The 20,539-nt window shown below is 49.2% G+C and overlaps 1 protein-coding gene and 1 pseudogene across 1 annotated transcript in view; both read left to right on the forward strand.

The window, feature by feature from the left end:
• TDRD6 (tudor domain containing 6) overlaps positions 1 to 20,539 on the forward strand; it is a 2,323,386-nt gene that overhangs the window by 1,684,186 nt on the left and 618,661 nt on the right. The gene's annotated exons all lie outside the window — the stretch shown is intronic.
• Positions 295 to 1,473, forward strand: LOC147707015 (uncharacterized; annotated as a pseudogene).

The raw sequence follows: 20,539 nt of genomic DNA on the forward strand, positions 1-20,539 counted from the left end.
ACTGGGTCTGCCACAGTCGACCCGCTTCACCAACGCCGCAAGGTGCCTATTGACCAGATTTCCATCACCAGTGATCCACAACCTCCCTCGCCTTTGTTTGCCACAGACTCGGATCAGGACTCGGAGGATGATGTGCATGAGTCTTTTAGGGCGGCACGTAGTCCATCTGATTTGATCATCAAGTGCCAGGATTATAGCAATGATGATGAGGACCAATATTTCCAGCAGGAGGAAACGCCTGTTCATGTTCCTACTGTGACGGGTTCTTTGTCGCTCATCTCTAATGTCCAGCATATGTTGGACGACTATAATAGGCGTTTCCCGCCTTCTCCGCAGGTACCTGTGGTTCCTTCTGTTTTGATGCCTTTTGCAGTGCCTGCTGCGGCTCCTCTGTCGCCTCTGCCAACTTCTGCTCCTCAAATACAAACGTCAGTTCGGATACACACGACTGTGTATGGGGACGACTAAGATGACATTACTCCGGACCGCGAAGTTGGTGAGGTTTGAGATGATGATGAGGATATGGCGGAGTTGGATAATTATCAAGTTCAGACACCATCTCCCTCTCCGGTAACACCAGGAGATTCTCCTCCTGTGGACATTGCGAGTTTCCATCAGCTGATGGATAGGGCGGCTCAACGTTTTAAGTTGCCAAGATACCAGAGGGAAGAGGATTGCTTCCTCTATGATTTTAAAAACCAACCATTTAAACAGGTCCATACTGTTCCTATTATTGACTTTATCTGGGCTGAAGGGGTGAAGTTGATGCAGACCCCAAATTCACTACCGGCACAGATGCCCAGATTGGAAAAGAAATATAAGGCACCTGTTGGCTCTCCAGCGTGTCTTATTGGACAGCCGAAACCGGATTCGGTGGTTATGCAGGCAGCTCAGCGCCGTTCTCGGAATCCTGCATCTACTGTTACTGCCCCACCAGATTGCGACGGTCGTCGTCTGGATGCTATAGGCTGCAAATTTTCAACGATGGCCTCCACCACAGTGAAAGCAACCAATGCTTTGACTATCTTGAGGCGTTACGACCTCCAGAGGTGGGCCGACTTAAAGGCATTTGTGGCTCTGGTTCCAGAAGCTTCAAAGGCGGAAGCCTTGCAACTTCTCCAAGAAGGAGAGAGAACATCGGAGGAGATTGACTGTGCCGTCGATATTGCCTGTACTGGTTTCCGGCAGCTCGCTGGAGCCGCTGTTCTCCGCAGGGAAGGTTGGTTACGCTCCACATCCTTTCGCCAGGAAGTGCAGGCGAAGATACTGGATATGCTGTATGATGGCGAGTCACTTTTTGGAGCACATGTTGATGAGGCATTACAATCTATCAAAAACGATACTGACATTGCTCGCTGTTTAGGAAATTTACAATTTCGGAAACGGCCCTTTCGAGGTGCACGTGGACGCGGCACCTCTTCAACTTTTCGAGGAGGAAGCAACCAATATCACTCCTACAATCAAGGCAACTAACGCTACTCCAATAACCAGCAACAGTCTTCCCGTCAGCAGTCTTCTAAGACCTTTAGGGGGAAATCTTCCTACAGAGGATCTGCTCCCAAGAGACATTGCCTTTGCCCCAGAAAGTTGGAGGTCGAATCTCCCTGTTTTGTTCTCAATGGTCCTCCATCACTTTGGACCGGTGGGCTCTGGACATTGTAGAGAAGGGCCATGCTTTAGAGTTCATCAAACTTACATCTCCCACTCCACCTTCGGGCCCACCTTCGGGCCCCCAACAAGGAACTTTTTTCATCAAGTTCGCCTTATGATACATAAGGGTGCTGTCGAAGTGGTGCCCAAGTCTCAAAGGGGGAAGGGATTTTATTCCCGTTTTTTTCTTCTCAAGAAGAACGGGGTTTGGCGGCCGATATTGGACTTAGGAGCACTCAACAAGTATCTCAAGTGCCAATCCTTCCGCTTGCTAACGCTGTTGGAGATCTTACGCTTGCTCTTAATGGGAGATTTCATGGCAACTATCGACCACCAAGACGCCTACTTCCATGTCCCTATTCTTCCGCGACATCGGAAGTACTTGCGCTTCCACGTGGGAAGGAGGGACTTCCAGTTCAAAGTACTGCCTTTTGCCCTACGCTCCGCCCCTCGCGTCTTTACAAAGGTGTTAGCTCCTGTGGTAGCTTATCTGCGTCTCCAGGGTGTCCAAATCTTTCCATACCTGGATGACTGTCTCCTAAAATCAGTCTCGCACGCAGTTGCTTCAGGACACACGCCTTTGTCAGGAGGTCTTTCGCTCCCTCTGACTTGCCATCAACACCGAAAAGTCACAATTACATCCAGCTCTCTGCAAGAATTTTCTAGGGGCCACGTTGGATACAACTCTTGCAAAAGCTTTTTTGTCTCAGGAGCGTCAACAAAAGATACTTCAATTGGTGTCTCTTCTACGGACAAAACAGTCCGTTTCAGTCCGACTATTAAAGTCATTTCATGGGACGGCATCATCGTGCATTGCACTGATCCCAAATTGCAGACTACGGACACGCCCCGTTCAAGAAGAACTGGATGGACAGTGGCCTCATGTCACCAGTTCCTTCAACGACATAGTCTGTGTCACCGCTCGTATGAGGGCGGCTCTCAAATAATGGGTGCAGCCATCCAAGCTTTCGGCAGGGACTTCGTTCCTTTCCATCACTCCAGAACTTAATCTAACGACGGACGCCTCGTTGGAAGGATGGGGTGCACATCTTCAAGGCCTGTCCATAAAGGGCAAGTGGACTCTGCCTCAGAGAGCCTGGCACATCAACAGGCTGGAGTTGATGGCCATTTTTCTAGCGCTCAAGTCATTCCATCCATTGATTCAAGGAGAGTCAGTTCTTATTCAAACGGACAACACAACCAGCATGCATTATATAAACAAGCAGGGCGGAATAAAATCTCCAATCATGTCTCAACTGGCGCAGTCGATCTGGGACTGGGCTCTAAGTCACCACATCACTCTCACCGCAGTTCACCTTCCAGGTGTCTCCAACATCCTAGCGGATTCCCTCAGCAGGTCCTGGTCATCGACCCACGAGTGGGAGTTGCATCAACCAACACTCGAGTTGATTTTTCGGCGAAGGGGTCATCTGTCGCTGGATCTCTTTGCCACACCAGAGAACCGGATATGCCCATGTTACGCAAGCTGGCCTCCCCACCGAGGGTCACAGGGCAATGCCCTTTTAATGAATTGGTGCAATCTGTTTGCTTACTCTTTTCCTCCAATCCCTCTGGTGCCTCGAGTATTGTGTAAGATGCGGAGACAACCTTGCCACATTCTTCTGATCGCTCCAATATGGCCTCGACAGGCATGGTTCTCGGAGCTGCTTCTTCTATCCCAGTGCGAGCCCATCCTTCTTCATCCTTGGAAGGACCTCCTCACGATGGACAATGGTCAGATTTGCCATCCGGACCCCTCCTCTCTGATTTTTTTATCAGCCTGGAACCTGAGCACCTTGAATTTGCCCATCTAACCATCTCGCAAGACTGTAGAGACATCCTCGCTCAGGCCAGAGCTCTGTCAACTGTTAAAACCAACCTACAAGTTTAAATGGAAAAGGTTCTGCCATTGGTGCGCAGCTGCTGGTGTCCATCCCATTTGTTAAACGCCTGCGCAGCTCCTCCTGTTCTTTTTGCAACCGGCTCAGTCTGAACTTTCTCATTCAACTTTGAAACTTTTTCTGGCGGAAATTTCCCACTTCCGCCAGGATGGCTCCACCTCACTCTGTTCTTCCAGGATAATGCGTCAATTTTTCTAAGGATTGTTCAGCAAATTCCCACCAATTCGGCGCCCTCCTCCAACTTGGCGCCTTAACATAGTCTTAGCACAACTAATGAAGGCACCATTCGAACCTATACACAAGGCAGACTTGAAGTTTCTCACTTTGAAGGTTGCTCTTCTCCTTGCGCTGACATCACGTCGCATAAGTGATATATACAGGCCTTCACTATAAATCTTCCTTTTCTTCAATTTCAGCCGGACTGTGTAGTGCTTCGCACTAATCCCACTTCCTGCCTTAAGTGCCTTCGGATTACCACATCAACGAACCTGTTTTCTTAAAAACTTTCTTTGCTAACCCACAGTCTCCAGCGGAGCAGCGTTTGCACTCCTTGGACATTAAAAGGTGCTTAAAGTTTTACATCAGAAGAACGGCCATTTTTCGCAAAGCGGATCACCTGTTCATAGCTTATGGACGCTTCCACAAGGGGCGTCCAGTTACCAAACCTACTATTGCTCGTTGGGTTTCCTCGGCCATCGCTTTCTACCATCAACAGGGCGGGCAAGCCTCTACAGTCTTCAGTGAGGGCCCATTCCACCAGGGCGATGTAGTCTTCAACTGCCCTGTTCGCCGGTGTGACGCTGCATCAGATCTGCAGAGCAGCCACGTGGTCCAGCAGGCACACGTTTACGAAACACTACTGCCTGGGTTCCATCAACGAAGCAGATACTGCAGGGGGACAGGCTGTGCTTCGCAATCTTTTTCAATAAGGTGAGCCTCTTTCTTCCCTCCTCCATTATGGTTTACCATTTTACTGTATGACTTGCATGACTATATATATTTTGGTCTTATAGGTTTGTTCATGTGTATCATGACTATGGAAGCCTTTTCGGCTATTACTGCTTTCTATTCTATATTCAAGCTTGTGAATCTATGAAAGACACCCTAATACTGGAGAAGAATAATTGTTACTTACCTGTAAACAGGTGGTTCTCCAGTATTGGTGTCTTTCATAGATTCACATGCGACCTGCCCACCTACCCTCAGAGGCTCCCTTCTCCTCATAGACTCTGTGGTCACATGGCTACATTTTGGACCAACATAATGACAGGAATAGATAACAAGTGTCTTTTCTCTCCATGTATTCCTATGTGGAATTATGTCTAGGCTTTTACTACCTTTTTTTCTAATGTGTATTTCATGTGTTATGTTTTTACATATACATAATATGAGTATGTTATTGCTATTTTATTTACCATGGGACTCACACTTCGACGACTGGGAATATTCAAGCATGTGAATCTATGAAAGACACCAATACTGGCGAACCACCTGCTTACAGGTAAGTAACAATTGTTCTTTCCCCACAAGAAGCCGGTGACAATGGATCTAATCTGCCTGAAGAGTGCCACCGGTATCCAGATTGGCAATGTCCTAAAGTAATATAGCAGGCGGGGGAGCGCCACCATCTTCAGGAGCACAACCCTTCCAGCCACCGAGAGTGGCAGAACACTCCAAAGGGTCAGGTTCCCTCGCGGTCCGTGCAAGGCCCTTTCCACATCCCCTTCCAGCAGATCAGCAGGTGCATGATATATATTGGTCCCAAGGTAGGGCAAACACGACGGTTCCCACCGAATTCCTGCTACCTGATCAGAGCTTGCCGCTAATGGAATCACCGGGAAGAGACCGGTCTACCTCCAATTGACTCCCAGCCCCAAAATCTCTCCAAACACCCGCAGCAGGCTCGTCGCTCCTTCCAGCGGCACTCCTGCATTGGCCAGGAAGATTAGTAGATCGTCAGCATATCGAGATATATACTGTTCATCGCCCCACGGTGTCAAACCCTGGTAATAACACCCCAGTCTAGAATATGCAGCCAGTGGCTCAATAACCAACGCAAACAGCAGTGGTGACAGCGGGCATCCCTGTCGCGTTCCCCGACCTACTGAGCAGGGGGAGGATATCATCATCCTCGTCTGCACCCTTGCTGTCGCAGCATTATACAGTAACCCCGTCCAGTCCACAAATGCCTCTCCAAGGCCGAATGCGCGCATAGCGTGGTACAGATAAGGCCACTCCAGGCTATCAAATGCATTCACTATGTCAACTGAGAGCACCGCGGCACTGGTAGCATCCCCGTGATCTGTGCCCAATATACGGAGGAGGCACCGTACATTTACCACCTTGTTCTCGGTCGGAATGAAACACGCCTGGTCATGGTGAACCAAGTGTACCATGTGGGGTAGGAGCCTAGTTGCCAATATTCTGCTTAATATCTTATATTCAGATGTCAGCATATATAACCGGCGGTACGCCGATCTGTCTAATGGGTCCTTTACTGGTTTCGGAAGTGGGACAACGATAGCCTCCCTCATAGAAGTTGGGAGCCTCCCCACTGCCCGTGCCTTTTTATAAAGCGTCAACAATTGTGGAGCGAGTATGTCAATATAAGTTGAGTAAAACTCAATAGGTAGGCCATCCGTGCCGGTGTCTTGTTACGCACCATATGCTTTATGGCACCCCGTATTTCCCCCAGCGTGATATCCTGCCCTAGTTGCTCCGCTTGCTCCTCCTCCAGCCGGGGCAATGGTATACCTGCCAAAAATTCCTCTAGTGCATCATCAGGGCCCCTTGACCGACTCCTATATAACCCATCAAGATATTCTAGGCACAGGCCGTTAATCCCTTTCTGGGTGTAGAGCGGTGTCCCCAATGAAGAGTTCAGCGCCAGGATAGGTGTGCTCTGGGGTGTCGGATTGGCTAGCCAAGCCAGCAGCATACTCTCCTTGTCCCGTTCCGCGTGCGCCTGTGCTAGGTAAGCTCTGTGATCATAACAACGCAACCTCTCTATCTTACTCACTACCTCTTTCCTTGCCCCTATTAGTTCTTCCTGCACCTCAGGTGGTCAGGCCGCTCTCTCTGCCCCTCGCAGCCGAGTCTCTGCCGCCCCCACTTCCTGTAGCAATGTCTTCCTTACTCCCGCCTGTTTGGCAATGCATAGTCCTCTCATCACTAAATTAAAGGCATCCCACTCTATTGCTATGTCAGACGCTGTCCCTTGGTTCTCAGCAAAATATTGCTCAATGCCCGTTTCTACATCCTTAAGGAAGACCGTGTGCTCCAGCATCTCTGGTATTAGGCGCCATATTGGTATTGCAGGTCTCTCTTGAACCCACCTAATAGTTAGTAGCAGCAGGTTATGATCCGATATCGTCCTAGCCAAAAACTCACTTATGAGCACTTTTGCATGTACATCGGGCATGCACAATATGGCATCCAAGCACACATGCAGTTCATGCAAAGCAGAAAAAAAGAGTAGTCACGATCCTCAAGATGCTGCATTCGCCATGTATCTACAACCCCCATCTGTCCTGCCAGTCTCTTCTGGCCTTAGATATTCTATGTACAGGGGCCTCTGGCAATGGCGGATACGACCTATCTATATTAACATAAGTTATTGAGTTGTAATTCCCTCCCAATATCACAGGGCCAGTCAAGTAAGCTGCCAGTTTCCCTGACAGGCGATTTAAAAAAGGTAATCTGGTCAACATTAGGGGCGTATATGCCACATAACATTACATCTAAACTATTCAATCCCCCAAATAAGCATGTACCGTGTGCCGCTTCCGCATTGTATGCTTCCCTCTTTCAATCCACTTTAGGCACTTAACACCAAGCATTGTCCCCATATTGGTCCCTGGAACCTCTGTACCTTTACCGCGGACACACCGGTGGCCCCTGCATCTCCAAACAACTTGCACAACTTTCCCCAACTACCCCTCCCCAGAACAGGTCCTAACACAGCAGCACCCATCTAAATTCTCAACTACATTGCTTCCTCTGTAGCTACCGGGGATCGCTAACTACAATAAGAGGGGAGGTGCCCAAAGGGCCAGTTGCCTCAGAATCAGAGTAATTCAACCGTCTCGCACCTTACTCCATTGCCCCAGCCTCACCGCCACCATCACATCATACCGCACATTGCCAGAAGACAAAGGGGAGTGTCAATACCCAAAAGCAACTCCCAGTCCTGGAGAAAGTCTTACTGTACTATGCATCAGCCATCTCATCAGCAGTCCCTTGCTTGACATGAGGCAGAGTGACGCTCGCCAAATCCGATTCCTCCGATGCTGTCCCAGCTGACCCCTTCTCAGTCGGTCGCTCCCCTCGATTCCGGTCCCTGCTCTTGAGATATCTCCGTCACTGCCTGAAGTGCCTCTGACATTTCTTTCTCCGTCTGAGATATCGTTGGCCTCTAGAAACGGAGCCTCAGTCTCGGAGCGCCCCAGCTGGGGGGGCGCGGCATCCCACTCTGCAGCCCTTGGGCCGCGACCAGCTTCTCTCTGGCCCGCCCTGTAGATTTCCAACCAGTCCCATGCTTCTTCAGGGTTGTTGAAGAAATAGGTTTTACCGTCCATGGCCACACTCAAATGTGCTGGAAACATCAGTGAGTATTGTAATCCATCTGAAAGAGACACGTTAGTGATAGATTCCTTACCTTAGAATATCCCCAGGCATCAGGCTGGATCCGGAAAGTTTTTCTGCTTAGCAGTACCTCTGTGCGCCATTAAGAGGCGTCATTTAGCTCTGCATTCGTCACTGGCGTCGTGGGCGCAGAGATGTCATGGAGAGTACTTAGGCGCCAACCATGCTCGCTGACGTCAGTTCTATTCTTTTTCTGAGCTGAAAGCGCAGATCCGTTTTGAGCACGTACCTCGGTCATTTTTTTTTACCACTTTTTGTTAGACTTTTTGACTCCTTTTCTTGTCTCCGGGTGCACGTAGGGATGCCCAGCTTTAAGTCTTGTGGGTCGTGCCACCGTAATGACGGTGGCGGACCCCCTATGACTTCCGCCTCTACTGCCTGCAGCAGGACCATGACTCCTGGGATTGTCGGGCCTGCCGTGCCATGGCCCCGAAGGCTTTTCAGGAGCAGCGCCCGAAGTTGCTGGAGGTTTGGCACTCCTCTCACTGCCGCTCCGGGTCTAGGGGCCGTTCGCGGGACTGCCGCGCTCCTCGGACTCTTACGTCTTCACCTTCGGATTCCAGTAAGCAATGCCATAAGAAGTCAAAGAAACGTGTTCACTCTCGAACGTCCCCCCGTCGCTCCCCGGAGGCGAACTTGGGGGGACAGGGGCTCCGCCCCTGCGGCTCCTATAGAGCCTGGGAGTCCCGCGGCCACCTACTATACCCATGTCCGTCGGCGACTCCCAAACAGGTGCAAGAGTGTCTTGCTGCCATGTACTGCCTGTTTAGGCCTCGGGCTCCCGCCGGCGCGCTAGTGTCCTGATCCTGTTTGCCCGGCAGTACCGCCTGTGGCGCCAGCCCCTGAGCCACTAGATCCAGCGCCCTCAGCTCTGGCCCCATAGGCCACAAAGTGCAGCACCGCTGCTCTGGCCCCTGGCTACGCCATAGGCGCCACACTGGGTGCAGTTAATCCCACCCCTGCCCCATGACCATTTTGTTCCGACCTGGGATCTGCGTTGGGATGCGGCTCAGGCCCGGCCCCGGCTGGTGCCGCTGGTCCCCTCTCCGGCTCTGGCCCTACTGCCGCGGCCGGCTCCTTCTACCCCAGAGCCATACGAGGACTGGGACGGCTCCGAGGACCCCCTAGCCCGACTGTGTGACTTCGAGCAGGATTGGGTGGATGTCCTTCAAGATGCTGGTGAACTTGATGTGTCTTTGAACCCAGGGTTTTCATCCCCTCCGCCTACTATGGAGGAGGGCACTTCCTACACCATGGTGCTGCGTCGAGCTGCGGAGGCTCTCCACCACGACTTCCCTATGGTGGACCTTAAAACCAACCTCCTTACGAGGTGCTCCAGACGGTGTCTACGTCGTCGGAGCCGCTGCTCCCTTTCAATGAGGCCCTTACCGAAGTCCTCTTAGGTACTTGGTTGCGGCTGGCCTCTGGGCCACCGGTGGATAAGATTGTCACTAGGCGTCATCGTTCGGAGCCTGGTGATCCTGCCTTCTTAATTAAACAAGAAGAATCCTACTCAGAGTGCACACCTCAGGAATGGGGGACACTCGGTGTTGTGAAAAATACCCCTCACACACCAACAGGCCCCTTGGTGTCATGCTTCATCATCTGGGTCTTCCCATCCTCCTAAAGGGATGCGGCGTGCTGCGACCAGCGACTACGCGGGAGCACTGTCAAGGTTGACTATGTGTGGTGTGTGTTAAATGCAAGTGATGGGATATTGAAAGATGTGAGTGAAGGGTGTGGTGAGGAATTAAAAGTACCTGGCTAGTGGGTTCTATGAAAAAACTTTATTCGAGACCCCTAGCTGGTGCTATTAAAAAGAAGTACAGAGTGAGGTCAGTTGTCTTTATTATGGACACTACCTCTGGTGTGCTTTGGCGGAGCAGCGTAGGGTGGTAGAAGGAGGCTGACTCTGGCGGATTTTATTACAAATCCACCTACCCACCCTGACGTTCTGGATATGCTCATGAGGCAGGACTAAACAGTCATTATGAGACATGCAACTGCATGAAACAAAAAACCGCTGTAGGCACACTTTAGCCTCTTTTCGTTCACTGTAAATAGTTTCCCTTTTCTTTTTACTTTAAGAGAAAACATTTTTTTCTTAAAAATACGTGAGTAGGGTTGGGAAGTTGTGCCCCCGTCCTGAAGAAGGAACACCAGTTCCGAAACATGTCGACGCACACCAGAGGTAGTGTCCATAATAAAGACAACTGACCTCACTCTGCACTTCTTTTTAATAGCACCAGCTAGGGGTCTCGAATAAAGTTTTATCATAGAACCCACTAGCCAGGTACTTTTTAATTCCTCACCACACCCTTCACTCACATCTTTCAATATCCCATCACTTGCACTTAACACACACCACATATAGTCAACCTTGACAGTGCTCCCGCGTAGTCGCTGGTCGCAGCACGCCGCATCCCTTAAGGAGGATGCGAAGACCCCGATGATGAAGCATGACACCAAGGGGCCTGTTGGTGTGTGAGGGGTATTTTTCACAACACTGAGTGTCCCCCATTCCTGAGGTGTGCACTCTGAGTAGGATTCTTCTTGTTTAATTATCAGTGCCCGTGGAGTGAGAATCCTATCTCTATACTCTACCTGCCCCCATTGTTAACATTTGATCCTGCCTTCTTGACCACTCACCCCACGCCTGAGAGCCTGGTCATTCAGGCCTCGACATCGCAGAGTGCCTTACCCTCTGGCTCTGCCGGATAAGAACTCTAAGAGGCTGGACCAATATGGCAAGAGGTTGTTCTCCTAATCCAGTGTGGGGTTGAGATTGGTTAATACCTCCTGCTTATTGGGCCGTTACTCCAACGCAGTGTGGGATTTGGTGGCAGAGGTTCTGCCTCAGTGCTCTGAGGAGGTCCAGGCTGTCCTTTCCCTAGTGATTGCGGAGGGCAAGAATGCGGCGAAGTTTGCCATCAGGTGTGGTTTGGAGACCACTGATTCGTTGGGCAGGGCGATTTCCACGACGGTGGCGTTGCGGCTCCATGCCTGGTTGCGATCCACTGGGTTCTCACCTGATGTCCAGAGCTCGCTTATGGACATGCCCTTTGATGGCTCCCGTCTCTTTGGCGACAAGGCGGACAATGCCCTGGAACGCTTTAAAGACTTGCACGCCTCGGCCAAGTCTTTGGGTCTTTCCATGAAAGCCCCTGCCACGTCTGAGTTTCGTTCCTTTCGTGGCAAGGGTAAAAGCACCCAAGCAGGCTCCTCCGCTAAGCCTGTGCAGAACCAGCCCCAGCTTGGCAGCGGCCGTAGCTTTCGCAGGGGCGGGTCTTGTAGCCAGTGAGCGGGTCAGTCCACCTCCACCCCCGCTGTTTCTGCCTCTAAGCCTTCATAATCAGAGCTTCAGGTAGCACCCCATGCCAGTGGGTAGCAGGGTACTTCACCACCTCCGCCACTGGTGTGAAATTACCTCGGGCAAGTGGGTGCTGCCGATAATCTGTCACGGTTACTCGCTCCCCTTTCTGTCCTCCCCTCCGGCCATGCATCCTTGGTACCACCGCATGTCGGGGGGTCATTTGGCTCTTCTCAGGCAGGAAGTCACGGCCCTCTTGACCAAGGGAGCTATCGAGCGTGTTCTCGGTCAGGAAGTACGGAGTGGTTGTTATTCCCACTACTTCCTGGTCCCCAAGAAGGACAAGGGGGCCTACGCCCCATCTTGAACCTCTGTGACGTCAATCGCTTCCTCCGGAAGGAAAAGTTCAAGATGCTAACTCTGGCTCAGTTCCTGGCTGCCCTGGACCCTGGAGACTGGATGGTGGTGTTGGACTTGCAGTACACCTATTTCCACATTCCTGTCCTGGCTGCCCACTGGCGCTACCTGCGGTTCACGGTAGGCAAGGAGCATTTTCAGTTTGCCCTGCTCCTGTTCGGCCTTACCAGTGCCCCTTGGGTGTTCACAAAGATGATGGCGGTGGTCGCAGCTCGTCTGCGCAGGTCAGGAGTGTCTTCCCCCTACCTTGACGACTGGTTATTGAAGGCGGGCTCACCCCAGGCAGTCGGCACCCACCTCCAGACTTCGGCCATTACAGCCACCACTGGAGCACGCCAATCAGTACTAGTAACATCTTCAATTATCCCTCCTTGTTTGAGTTTGACCAATTCCTTCTCCATCTCTTCCCTGACCGCTAAAGGTACACTCCTGACTTTGCAGCTGTGTGGTTGTGAATCAGGACGTATGGGAATATGTAATTTAAAATCTCTAAGACACCCAAGTTCATTTCTGAATACCTGTAAAGGTGTCTGCGTCTATCAAGACAACATACTTGTGTTTTCTAAAGATCATGTTGAACATGAGGATCTCCTGAATGTGGTTTTGAGCAAGCTTGAAGAAGCCAATCTTACCATAAAATTGGAAACATGTCAATTTGGGGTTTCCTCAATCAACTATTTAGGTCATAAAATCTCAGGTGATGGCATTTCTCCTAAGTCCAATCTTGTAGATACCATTACACGCATGCCGCCTCCTAACTGCAGAGAAGAGCTCATGAATTTCTTTGGAATGATAGAGTACTATAACAAATTTATTGAAGGTTTTGCAGAGTGTTGTGCTTACTTGAGAGGGCTTCTAAAAAAGGGTTGTAAATTTAATTGGAATGAAGAGTGTCACAAAGAGTTTATACGCTTGAAAAGAAACTCCGCAATGCACCCAAGCTTAAATGTTTTGACCCCTTAAAAACTTCTGTAATCACCACTGATGCCAGTCCCAAAGGGTTGGGAGCTGTTCTCCAACAAGAAGGTGATAATGGCAATGGCATGGAGACCATTATGTTTGCTTCACAAGGTTTAAAGGATCCTGAGTCTCGGTACTCTGTGATTGAACGTGAGGCACTCGCTGTATTTTGGGCAGTTAAGAAGATGAAAAAGTTTTTGTGGGGAACAAAATTTGTGGTCGGAACAGATCATAAACCGCTTTGTCAGACCTTCTCCAAAAAAGGAATTGATCTGATTTCCAGCAGAATAACCAAATGGGTTATTGCTCTCCAAGAATACAATTTTGAGATAAGGTACATTCCGGGGGTGGAAAATTGTGTTGCCGATTCTCCTTCGAGGTTAGTTGATGATTCTTCTGATGTTAGTGATGAGGATTTTGTTGATAGCAATGTTCATGTGTGCCTGATCGGTGGTGAAATTAATGAGTCAGTGGCGCGTCAAGTTGTCGTCAGATTCAGTGCTTTCTGAGGTAGTTTGTCTTATCCATAAAGGGTGGCACACTCAAACAGGGTTCTGAAAAAGCTTCCAAATGTTGGGGTGTTAAAGACTAATTGGCAGTGTGTGAAATTTTACTTGTATGTGGAACTAGGCTTGTACCTCCATCTGTTCTTCGTAAGATGCTCATAGATTTCACTCATAAATCTCACTCTGGGATGTCCAAAACAAAGGAGAGACTTCGGGGCTCTTACTGGTGGCCTGGAATGGATCTGCAGGTGGAAAGTTATTAGAGACTGTATGGTGTGTGCTATGAGTGGGAAATCGAATGTGGTGAGAGTTCAACCTATGGTTATGAGAGAGATTCCCCGTGGACCTTGTAGGAAGTAGATCTGGACATAGTGGGTCCTGTTGACTCTGATGGTCATCAAGTATTTATTTTAGTGCTTATTGACTTATTTTCCAGGTTGCCTGAACTACATTTTACCAATAGTGTTGAGACTATTCAAGTTATCAAGTTTCTTGAGACCCTTATTGCCAGAGAGGGATATCCGTCCTTACAGACCATGGGATACAATTAATCTCAAGAGAAATGGAAGGCTTTCTAAAAGAGCGAGGGATCAGACACAAGAAGTGTTCACTGTACCACCCAGAAACCAACGGGATGGTTGAAAGGTTTAATAGAGTATTAAAGGAGACCATTTCTTGGGCCATAAGTTCTGGACTCAATTGGAAGGAGCAGGTTCTAAAAAAAAGTGGAAAATTATAGGTTAACCCCCATCAGTTCCACTGGTAGGTCTCCTTTCTTTCTCTTCAAAGGGAGATCTCCTTGCACTCTTGTTGGACCTGCTTGGTTTAGACTTCTTGAAGAATCTGTTTCGGTTTCTCCTTCTCATACCACGTTAGATTGGCGTAAAAGAGAAGAAGAAAAATGTGTAGCTAGAAAATTAAATTTTGATTCTAAGAAATCTACTAAAGTTACAAAAGTCCCAGTTTGGGGAAATTGGTTGTTGTCAGACTTCCGGTTCAAAGTCTTAGTTCTCCAAACCAAAGCGTGTAATTAAATTATTTAAAAATGATGTTAAAACTCATGACCATAGAGTGTGGAATCTGAATTCAGGTATTCAGGTCCCTTTCGTTGTGAGTCTCTTTCTGGACGTGATGTTGGTTCAAGTTCAGCGTCTTCTCAACGTGTTTCTTCCAGAGTTAAGAAACCTGATTATTTGAAAAACTATGTTTCCTAAGATGTTTTCAAGCTAATTGTTTGGGGTTCTATGTATCTTAAAATGTTTTGTCTTTAAGGGGGGGAAGGTCTGTGGCATCTGAAACAAGACATGTCTCAAATGCCAAGGTATCTTAGCAACAAATGACATCACTCATGATTCTGTCCACCTCTGTTGTGAAGGTTCAGGAATGTTTGTATTCAAATCCAAATCTTTATTTCGATCACATGATCATAAAAGATGTACAAAATTTACCACGTCAATTAAAAATCCGGAATATCAATATGTCATTAATATAAAATAAATTAAAAGTTAAGAAAGTAATAAAAAAGAAAAGGTGACAGTTATTCGAAGGATGAAAGTTTGTCAAGAGTCTCCGACCCCCTTTATCAGTCGGGTGCAGGCATACCACATTGCAGTTAAAAATTTTGCCATAGCGAAAACAATTGGCGGGGATAAATCAGTCTTTAAAACTCTGTATGCGGGTAGGAATGTTCTAAATCCCAGGTTTTTGATGAGGGAGACAAGCCAGTGTTTCCTGCTTTTCCTGTAGGCTTGACAGAAAAAAAACGCGTGCACATCATTCTCCTTTGTGTGGGCACATGCAGGGCATGTCTCTGTGGCAGGCCGACAGGACCATGTTTTAGTAAAAGACCTAAAATGAAGGGTCCCGTACCTCCACTGCAGGAATAATTTTCTTGTTAGAGCCGGAGTCATGCCATCAAGAACGCTTTCGAGGTTATATGAGTCTTTGGTTTTAATAAACTGATGTGTTAGGGATCCTTCGCGAGTGCTATCCAGAGCTCGAAGAAGCATATTGTCATAATACGCTCTGGACAGCGCTTTACTCGGAATCCTATTGCACGTGCTTTCCGGGTCTGACCATAGTTCTGGTAGTCCAAGGGTCTCACAAGTTCTCTTGATGTAGTTTAACCAAGGCGTCTTGGTGGCATTGGGCAGGGATAGAAATTCCTGTAGCTCGGTTCTATAGATAGTGAGGTCTTGACTACTCCAAAGACGACGCCAAAAAGTTAATGGTTTGAGCCTTAGTTCCTCCGTAATGGGCCTCAGACCCAGGTCGAGTCTCAGGTGCAGGAGTGGAGTGCTTGGAGGAAGGGCTGTCAGCTGCCTGAGGAATTTATTTTCTGTGATCAGCAAGTTAGGTGACGGAATATGGCCCCACAACTCTCCCCCATAGGTACCCCCTCCCCCCGCGCCTGGGCTTTATAAATTTGGATTGCAGGGCTGAGCGGGCGATATGATGACTTACTCGCAATTCTCGAAATGCCTCCCGCCCTCTGGGCCAGTTTCATGTTTGCTTTTGTCCGGTGTGCCCCCCACGTTAGATTTTGGTTTAGGGTTATCCCCGGGTACTCAATTGTATATACCATTTCCAAGCGCACTGTACCAAGCAGGGGGTTGGGGCGTTTAAAGGGCATAGGATTTAGGATCATAAATTTAGTTTTCTGCGGGTTTATTTCAAATCCCCTTTCTGTACAAAATTCCAGAAAACCATCCAGCACCCGTTGTATGCACATCGGGGATTTGGACAGCAGCAGGGTGTCAACCGCAAACATAATTGCGGGCACCCTGCTGCCGTTCAGTTTTGGGGCGTCAATGTTGGCAATCCTTGTCAGGTGCGCGATTACCCCGTTCACAAAGAGGCAGAACAGGGTCGGTGCAAGCACACAACCCTGTCTCACCCCTCTGCGAACGGGGAATCTTTCAGTTAAATTGCCGCTTCTCCCGCACCTGACACGTGCAAAGTTAGTTAGGTGTAATTTCATCAGTATTGCAAGGATGTCTTTCGAAAGACAGTCACTCACGCCCTGGTCACCAGCAGACTCGACTACGCAACGCACTCTATGCCGGAATAAACAAAAACCTCATCCGCAAGCTACAGAACATCCAGAACGCCGCCGCAAGACTGGTCCTCAACCTGCCAAAACACTGCCACATCTCCCAGCACCTGCGCACACTCCACTGGCTCCCCGTCGAGGTGAAAATCACCTTTAAGATGCTCACCCACGTACACAAGGCCCTCCACGGCACCGGACCAGCATACCTGAACAGCCGACTCAAATTCCACGCACCCAAAAGGACCCTACGATCAGCCCAGCTTTCTTACGCCGTGGTCCCCCGCACCAGAAAGACCAGATCGGGAGACCGCTCCTTCTCCTTCCTCGCGGCCAAAGCATGGAACGCCCTTCCGCTCCACCTCAGACAGACAACATCGCTCCCCATCTTCGCAAGAAACCTCAAAACCTGGCTCTTCGACAGACCCCCTCCTTGATGGAATGGAACCTGCACCCCCCCACCCCCCCCAACCCCCCACCCCTAGCGCCTTGAGACCCTTACGGGTGAGTATTCGCGCTTTAACAAACTCCTGATTGATTGATTGAACTCCTCCATTACCTTCCACAATTTTGATCTTGGCACCAAATCGAAGGCGGCACGTAAATCCACAAAAACCGTGTACAAAGTGCCGCCCTCGATCAGTACGGGCCCCCAGTAAATAAGGTTTAATCGGAATATTTGATCAATTGTGGACACCCCCCTCCTAAATCCCGCCTGGTATGGGCTCAGGGTATCTGTCTCCTCCAACCAATTCTGCAACCGGTCCAGTATTAGCCTACTGAAGAGCTTCTGTGATACATCGATGAGGCTTATTGGACGATAGTTGGCTGAAAGCAGAGGGGATCCCTTTTTGAATATTTGAACCACCTCTGCACCCATCCAAGTATCCGGGACCTCCATTCCCTTAAGAACCGCATTGAACATCAACAGGAGATAGGGGGCCCATACCCCTGGCTATTGTTTGTAAAGGTCGCCTGGCACCCCATCCAGCCCCGGGGCTTTGCCTGTTGACAACCCCGCAATAGCTGCCCGAACTTCTTTTTCAGTAAAAGGTTCACCCTCCGGGTCACTCGCTAAAGTGCAGGGGGGGGACTGAGGGCCTCATCCTCTAATGCATATAAGGACTGGAAATGGTTTTGCCATATGCTCGGGGCAATATTGGGTTCAATTGCCGAAGGGAGATCTTCTGATCCGTTATAAACTACCCGCCAGAATTTACGAGAGTCTCTTGTAGCTAATGCGCCAGAGAGTTCCTCCCAGTGTTGTTGGTCCCATTAGGCCTTGGCGTTTGCCAGCAGTTTCTTGTATGCCCGTCTTCTGGCTTGTATCTCCTTCCGGCTTCTATACGCCTTAAGTGCGAGTAGAAGTTCTCGTTTGGAGTGCCGGCATGTGGGATTATACCAGATCTTCTTGTGTGTCCCGCTAATTCTACCAGCACCCTTTACAGAAAGATCTGAATCCATAATGTTTATTAGATCTTCATGCGTTCGCCATAGCTGCTCTCTATTTTTCCCGTTGCTAAATTCCTCACTAAGAGCAAATGCCTTTTCCAGCACTGGGATAATTCTGGCATAGAGCCTGGGTAACTTAACACCACTTGTGACCAATTTTCCCCATCTTACTCTCCTTCTGTTGTTCTCCAGGTGTAGCCCTGTCTTTGCCCTTTGTTTGTCCTGTCCCATATCCTCATTACCTGGCATGGCATATTCAAGTTCCAGGGCGTTATGGTCACTGTCCAATCTTTCGATTACCCTGAAATCGATAATTTGTGACCAGCATGACAATTGGACTAGGACGTAATCCAATCTGGATTCACTTCCTGCTTTGTTGAAGGTGCATTTGCTTGGTGTATCTGATTTAGTACGCCCATTGCAGGCCCTAAGGCCATGATTGAGAGTAAGGGCGGTTATCTGCAGAGCAAGGGAAGTCCAAGCTCTTGGTGGGGGTGCCACCGTGGGAGGTACCAGATACCTTGAATCCTCCTCTAGGGAGGGTCCATCAAGAAGGCCAGGCAGTGGCTCGTAATGCGAGTTCAGGTCCCCTCCAACCACATAGTGGAGCTCCCCTGGAATTTCACTCAGGAAAGCGGAGAGTTCCTCAATAGTATTCGATTCTCATGCTATGGCTACTGGTCTCGAATAGACGTTTATTATCGCCAATTTGGAGGAATTTGGCCATTCTAACAGGACAGCTAATATGTCATCAGAATTCACAGTTAAACATCTGGCCTGACAACCCAGTTGGGAAGCTATCCAAATTGCCAGCCCTCCCGACAGTCGACCCCGACCCCCCCATTTGGCAGGTTTTGAAAATACTGCAAACCCCTGGCACGTGTACTCCTCTCTTGCCCAAGTTTCCTGGAAGAGGCAATTGATAAAGGAAGCCCAATCCTGACAATCCATTTTATTACCCAACCCGGCTACATTCCATGAAATCAGGTTCAGCGTTGAAGACCTTGTGGGTGGTGGCTCAATGTCAGAATGGTTGTTCTCATTTGTGCCCGGATTTACCGTTAAATGTTGTGACAATTCCCCCTGGCCTACCCATAAATTCCTGCCATTACCAGATAAATCTGCTATAGAGTGGGCGGGATCTCGGCAGTGTGCAAGCTCATTGGGAGCAGGTATCTGTTCCCATAGAACCGGGGCTTGTTATGGGGAAATGGTTCTATCCTCACTGCCATCTATGGAATAGAAGTGGTGCTGGTCCCTGGCTTTGGACTTGAGCTGTCAATCAACCATTTCAAGGCTGGTGTACCTGTTGAAGGTGGGAAGGTAGACTTGCTGGTGGATTCTATAGGGCCTGGGAACTCCTCTCATTCTTCCCACCCCCATCCGGCCCCCTCCTAGTGCTAATCTCCCAGCCCTCCTCGCCGCCATATGAGGGTAAATGCTCGGGCGCCATTCTCCTATGATATTAGGGGGCCCTCCTCCCTACACAGTTACTCTCCCATTCTCCCGCCATTTCTTGATGATACCCCCATCTCTGGTCTTCTGATGTATACATACTCGATGGGTAAAAGAATGAGAGGGGGAGAGACTGGATGTGATTCCCTTGATCGTCAGGGGCCCAACTGCAGATGTAGGAGGCTGTCCTGGGTTCTCTAAAGCTAACCAGGACGTAGTCGCCACTGATTGTTTTTCTCATGTTTCCCACCCAGGTAGCCCATCTTACCATAAGAATATCACTAGTTGTACCTTGTGGGAGAGGTCTGTATATAGACAGCCAGTTGATAACTTTGTTCTTAAGGGAGAGGGTTGTCTCTATGGCGGTGGGTTTTAGTTCAGGTACCCCCGCTAGAATTACTGTGTAGGGCGACGCCTCAGTGGGTAAGTTCACAGGTTTGGTTTTGCGGGGATTATTGTGCATATTATCGGGGGGTTGCGGCTCTCTCTGTGGATTGTTAGTGGCAATGACATTGTCTTTAGGGTGTGTAATTGTGTTTGGGGGTGAAAGTGCTGCTGCCTGGGTTTGTGTGGGTGGGTTGATCGTGTTTGTGTTAGCCAAGGATTGAGGGATTTTATTTTGATTGGGTTTTTGTTGCGTATGTTGAGAGGTAACTGGGCCGTTTTTCTTCATCATGGTTGTTGGCTCGACACCCTTTTTAGGCTCTGGATCTAACCCCCCTTTGGCTCCCTTGCTCTCTGGTTTCAGGCTATCTGCTAGCTGGACTGTCGATTTTTCAATGTTAACCAGCCTAGCTTCAATCTTTATCAGGCGGGCTTCTAGGGGGCTTAAAAGAGACCTAAGGAGTGTACCTAGGTCTGCGAGTGTGATATCCTCGCTGGAGGATTCCATTGAGATATTGTTGGAGCGGGATGGTGTATCCGTAGATACAATGACGATAGGTGGGGCCACTACTCTATCCTCGGAAGAATGGCCCGAGCTGGTATCGCCGGAACTAACAACGTCCGTTACGGGATTGGGCTTAGGAGTTTTTGGCTTACTCCCTCCCTTAGTTTGCCCCCCTTTCTTCCTTTTTTGGATAGCTCCTTACCTGGCTCCCCTTAAAAGATCGGAAACTTTCTCATTAATGGTGGCTATAGCTGAGTCGTGGTCAGAGGTTGGAAGTGGGGTTTGTGGTATTTGGCCCGTCGGTAG

This window comes from Lissotriton vulgaris, chromosome 6 (assembly GCF_964263255.1).
Source record: "Lissotriton vulgaris chromosome 6, aLisVul1.2, whole genome shotgun sequence".
In the NCBI taxonomy this organism is placed as follows: Eukaryota; Metazoa; Chordata; class Amphibia; order Caudata; family Salamandridae; genus Lissotriton; species Lissotriton vulgaris.